The following is a 6,671-nucleotide window of genomic DNA, read 5'->3' on the forward strand; positions in this document are numbered from 1 at the left end:
ACAGATAAATGTAAGGTTATGCACATGGGGAAGAAAAATCCAGGCTGGGAATATGTATTAAATGGGAAAACACTGGGGACGACTGACATGGAAAAGGACTTAGGAGTTTTAGTTAACAGTCAATTTACCTGTAGCGACCAGTGTCAGGCAGCTGCTGCTAAGGCAAATAAAATCATGGGGTGCATCAAAAGGGGCATAGATGCCCACGACAAGGAAATAATTCTACCACTGTACAAGTCACTAGTCAGACCACACATGGAATACTGTGTACAGTACTGGGCACCAGTGTACAAGAAAGATAAAGTGGAGCTGGAGAGGGTTCAAAGACGGGCAACCAGAGTAATAAGGGGAATGGGAGGACTACAGTACCCAGAAAGATTATCAGAATTAGGGTTATTTAGTTTGGAAAAAAGACGCCTTAGGGGGGATTTAATAACTATGTATAAATATATAAGGGGACAGTACAGAGATCACTCCCAGGACCTATTTATACCCAGGACTGTATCTATAACAAGGGGACATCCTCTACGGTTGGAGGAAAGAAGGTTTCTACACCAGCACAGACGGGGGTTCTTTACAGTAAGAGCGGTGAGATTATGGAACTCTCTGCCAGAGGAAGTGGTAATGGTAAACTCAATAAGAGAGTTCAAAAGGAGCCTGGACGTGTTTCTTGAAAGCAATAATATTACAAGTTATGGATATTAGATTAATAGGGACAGAACGTTGATCCAGGGATTTATTCTGATTGCCATATTTGGAGTCGGGAAGGAATTTCCCCCCTGGTATGGGGCAATTGGCATCTGCTTCATAAGGGTTTTTTTGCCTTCCTCTGGATCAACACAGTAGGGACACATTATGTATATAGGTTGAACTTGATGGACTTTGGTCTTTTTTCAACCTTATGAACTATGTTACTATGTTACTATGTGTGTATTGTTTGCAGTTCCTCGTGTAACAACAGACGAATAACAAGGATTTTCCCAAGTGACTTGGGATTCTATATTTCTGGCCACTTGGTTCTGCTTACATCACAGACATTACCATCCCTAGATTTGTTATAATCTAGAATAAAAACTCTTGTAAAATCAAATGCAATGGGGTTTTTCTTTTTCTTTTTTGGGTATTTTGTGGGCTGCCATGATTGGTTCCCTACCCTGTCCTCAAATGTCACCAGTGGCTGTAAATTGTAGAATTACTCCATGTGTTCAACCATGCAAGCAGAAAAAAGGACCATTACTAGTCCACACGGGCAGGTTTGACAACCATTGTGCTTGGAATTACATGACAAGTATTGCTCTCAAGCTTTTCATAAATTACTTTCTCTGTATTTTCTGCTACTTAGTAATACACTATATTCTTTGAACTATTACAAGGTATATGAACTGGTTAACATATTACAATATTCACAATCTGTAGAAAATGTTTGTTAATAGTCCATTAAGAAAATGGTGGAAGACAAATAATGTAAATTAATTATAGATTTACTTTTTAAAGGTAGGAAAACAAGGGATCACTTTCTCTTTTTATAAGCCATACTTGCTGTTTCTATAAGCCTGTTTCTGTCATTATCTAGACCTCTGCAGCAAGGCAATTTAGTTGGTTTTCTTCTATTTCAGCACAGATTTAGGAATTACTATGTCAGCTTAAGTCTTACAAAGAAAAAATATTTAAGGAGAAAAATATCACTCTTTCAGGACAATTCAGTTCATTTCCAAAGCAGTTATTCGACTTTTACGTGTCGTGGCAAAGAATAAAATAAAGAGGAAGAATAGCTGATGTGAAGATGACAGAAACATTTTATGGGATTACATTTCTGAAGAGGTCAAAATTAATGGTGCTTTTCTCTAAATGTCTCAGCTTCAGTTTCGTGCCAGTCAATCACTTGTTTCAGCAACTCTTACTGAACATGCTGAGGTTGATGGCATAACATTAGACTTGCACTCATCTCCAGCCAGATGTTTAGTTGAAAGGTTCATCTCATTACAACCTGTTCAAACTTAGCGGGCAAGGTTAGATCTTTCATGTTGCCAGCTAGAAATGTTCACTGCCTGTACGATCTAAAGATGAAAATATGGTTATTAAGTTTAAAATAGTTCACTGGTTTAAAACAAAAGTATATTTGTACTACATTTACTTATGCTTTGTTTTACCAGCATGCAGCAGACTTCACTCCTTCTTTTGACAGGTGATATAGCTTGCATCAGGCTTTGTTTAATTGGTAAAATGATAGGGAATAAAGGTAGGGTGCCTAGGCTGAATTGAATATTTAATTAATATTTTCAGCTTCTTTTAGAACACTAGTGTAGAACATAGGACAGTCTTTCGATAGGAACGAGTTTCATTTACATAGATGCTAACAAGAATTGGATCACAGGAACACAGAATTTGACAGCACGTGAAAGATAATTTAACCAATCCAGTCTGTTCATTTTCTACCTTATTTTGTCACTGGTCTTGTCCAATGTCTAGAATTTTTACTATACTATACATGTTTAAATTCCCTCACTGTAATATAAGAACCAATGCATTCAAATTTCTGCTTCAAATTCAGTCTTTCCCAGAAAATATGGATGTGAGCAATGCCTAATGAAAATACACTTAAAAATTAACTACCTAATTCAAACCTCTTCTTCCTTTATTTCTTTCCTTGTTGTCAAATCTGGGTTTTTTTCTGGGTTAAATGGGTAGGCAGGAAAATGTCCTTATCAAATTTGTTTTGTACCTACCTCTCATACTTTTTTGAATTCAGTCATGTATTTATAGAACTACCCCGTGTGGCTTTTCTAGCTGAAAGATGGCTGACTGAATTTAGTGCTCTCTTTTACTGCCCCCACAAACCGACCTACCAAACAATAGGAAAACATTACAATCTCTCAGGGCACCCTGAGCCCCAGGGCCATTAAAACTGCAAAGCCATAAAGACTCTTTGGGAATATTTTCAGATCCTAGCCCCACTTGCAACCAGTGCTGGATAGTATTGGTAGTACTTTTCTACCATAACACTATCTACTGAGGATTGTCCTCCCTATCCACACAGAGCTCACATGACCTAAGGCACCTAAAGCAATTGTAGTAATTTTCTTGCAGTAATTAAGCAATCCCTCCACAATGAAGTAGCTGTGCTCTAGGTAGACATAGCAGTGGTGCGATGATGTCCCTTTCACTTTCACATGATGTTCCTAGAATCCATACCTAATGTTGGAGCTTTTTGGGAAAGGTGAAAGTATTTGAATTTGCTTTGCCCGAGTCTGCCCCAGAGCTGTTAAACCAAATAAGGCAGCACATAGACTACATTTTTGTTACATTTAACACATCGCATAGATATAATGTCTCTTTTCAAGTGAAAATAAGTTCAGTTTTTCTAGTCTTTCTTCGTAACTAAAATTCTCAATTCCTTTAATTAACTTTGTAGCCCGCCTTCTCCAGTTCTATAACAGCCTTCTTAAAAACTGGTGCCCAAAATTGCACTGCATATTCAAGGTGAGGCCTCACCATTGCTTTATAAAGAGGTAAAATCATATTTTCATCTCGTGGTTTAATATTCTTCTTTATGTATGCCAGTACCTTACTGGCTTTTGCAACCACTGACTGGCACTGCACTTTGTTGCCAAGTCTATGGTCCTTCTCATTTTCTGCTTTTCCCAAAGCAATGTCCTTTAGAGTGTAAGTTGCTTGCTTATTTTGGATACCAAAGTGCATTACCTAACACTTATCTATATTGAATCTCATCTGCCACTTATTTGCCCAGTCCCCTACTTTATCCAAATCATTCCGAAGAGAAGCTAGGTCCTGGTCAGCCTTTATAACCTTACCTAATTTTGTGTCATCATCAGACTAGTAACTTCCAATATCTATTGAAAGATCATTAATAAATAAGTTAAAGAGAACTGTACCCAAGACAGAACCCTGAGGCACCCCACTTACCACAGTTGTGCAGGTTGAGAATTTACCATTAACAACAACTCTTTGCACCCTGTCACTAAGCCAATTTCTAATCCAAACACAGGCATTTTCTCCAAGGCCGATTTGTCCTATCTTATACAATAAATGCTGGTACCTGTACGAGAAGTATGTGTTAGCAGAATCAGCCCTTGATGTTATTCATATAGCTCATCAATATCTTATCCTTCTGTCCACAGATACTGGTTAGCTGATTTGACAGAGGCGTTTTAATTCCAAAACATTTCCTGGTACTTCGTGATATGCAGGAGTAAAGTGATTTTTCAGTACAAACTGATTAGTGGCATGCATAATACCCAGTAGCATACCTAGCGGGGGGGGGCAGTCCGCCCCGGGTGCAGCTCATCAGGGGGGGTGCCACCACGCCGGCACCCCTCCAGAGACGAACAGTAATGTCCGCCGCTAGAGGAGCAGGCTCGGTTGGGGAGATCACTGTCAATGTCTGCCTCGGTATATAATGATAACAGTAATCCTATACCACCGTCAATGTTTGCCTCAGTATATAATGATAGCAGTTATGCTGTACCACCGTCAATGTCTGCCTCGGTATATAATGATAACAGTAATCCTATACCACCGTCAATGTTTGCCTCTGTATATAATGATAGCAGTTATGCTGTACCACCGTCAATGTCTGCCTCAGTATATAATGATAACAGTTATGCTGTACCACCATCAAAGCCAGTAAGATGATTTCAGGAGCAGACCCCAATAGTGATGTGGATCTGGGGACCAACCAGCATACACACATTCTTCCATGAGGCATTTTCTTATGGCAGCCAAATGCTTAATACCACTTCATTGGAACAAGACCTCTGTTCCCTCTTATAAGGATTGGATTAATAAGATTGAAGAAGTGAGAATGACATTCGGATCAAATGCAAGCTTATACAGAAATCTAGTTAATATTCTTAGAATTTATAGAAACTGATATATTAAAAAGGCCATGTAATGTTTCAGCTACCCCAGGGCCTGTTCTGTCACCTTGGACCCGGTAATGCACCTGCCTCTCTTATCTTACCCTTTTTTCCAACCCCTCCTTTTATAAGGTGACAAATTCCATTCTGATCTCTACCTTAGTGGCTTCACCTGCTCAAACCTTCTACATATAATTGGAATGTTGTTTAATGTTAAGTGCTACCGTGCGATTTGATTGGTTTTTACTTTATTTGTATCTTGTTTTCCTACTGTTTTTAATTTTTTGTAACTATTGGACTTTGAAAACAAATACATTTTAATTTACAAAAAAACAGTCTAGTCCCCAAAATTGTATTTTTATTTTTAATGCACGCTGGAGTAATTTTCCAATGCATTTTACTGCAAGAAAATTTGAAGCATGCATTGTTTAGTTATTTCAACATCGGAAAATGTTATTTCTGTCTCATTAAAGTCTTCTTTTAGTTGACTGTACTGAAACCAAGAAACATTTTTTTGTGTAACCTTCTTAAGCACACATGGTCAGCAGAATGCCCAAAATCACCAAAGCAGCAGCCAATCACAACTGCTAAAAAATGTCAGTGTTGAAATAACAAACATGTCATTGGTGGTTGCTGCTACTCCCATTGACCTCAGCTTGTTCAGCTCTCACTGACTAAAATGGTTCTAAATATACTGATGTATGCACTCTGCTTTAAGTAGATGCCGTTTGGCAGGAGTTAAATGAGACAGAAGTCTAGATTTCTAACTCCAATAACAAATGTATGTCTTACAGTATTGGCATGCAATAACATTTTTATTTTAACAATTTAAATACTGTTTCTTTGTCTTATTTGGCAGGTCCTTGTAAATTAAACAGATAATTAGACATATGAAAGCAACATTCAAAGTCCATATAATCTTAAATTTGTTAGAAATGTCGTATAACATAATAGGTTTTCTATCTTCTAATACTTCTTTTCCTGTCCTTATGCCCTCATTATTTGCCAAGAAGCTTTTTCTTATCTTATTTTGGAATCCGGGCTGATAGTCACCTCCTAAAACTTGCACTCACCTAAACTATTGAAGACCAGACAATAGAGAGATAGCAAAGAAAACCAAGGCATTCTATTCCATTTAAAAAGGTGGTTCCATATTCTGAACTTATACACATAAAATAAAACACTTGCACAATAAATGTACAATGGGTATATATCACAAAAGTGATATTGTTAAAACCTGAATTCTTTTTATATAGAACTGGTAGTTGGCCTGAGAACAAAAATAGGAAGATAATATATGATGTAATATAATTTTAATGGGAAACCATAAGAACACAAGCCAGTAGGACATAACTCATAAATGTCAGAAGAAGTGCTATAAGGGCATTGAGCATTTTCATCATAACATGTTCCTTGGAGATTAATATATATCTTACAATATTTTCTAATCCTTACATGGAATGTGTTATATTTTACTGACTAACAATTACAATATAAAAAATGGGCTAATTGTAAAAACTCTTATACAACTTAATGAGAGACACCCCTGCAGCCAGTGCAGCATTTCAAATTAAGGTAGACACTCACCCCCGATTTAAAGCAATCTGGAAACTGCAGGTATCCTACTCAATTTAGAAACCACCTGGACCCAATTCCGGAAAAAAAAGTGTCTTTATTGGTAATACATTAGTAAAATTATAGCACAACGTCAACCAAATGTCTCAATTAAAGCAACAACAGTACACCTGATGCATTTCATCCATATAGGACGGGTGTATGGGGTATACACTGCGT

The sequence above is a fragment of the Sceloporus occidentalis genome, unplaced genomic scaffold, assembly GCF_023333645.1.
Source record: "Sceloporus occidentalis isolate IW3139 unplaced genomic scaffold, rSceOcc1.0.p SCAF_43, whole genome shotgun sequence".
NCBI lineage: Eukaryota > Metazoa > Chordata > Lepidosauria > Squamata > Phrynosomatidae > Sceloporus > Sceloporus occidentalis.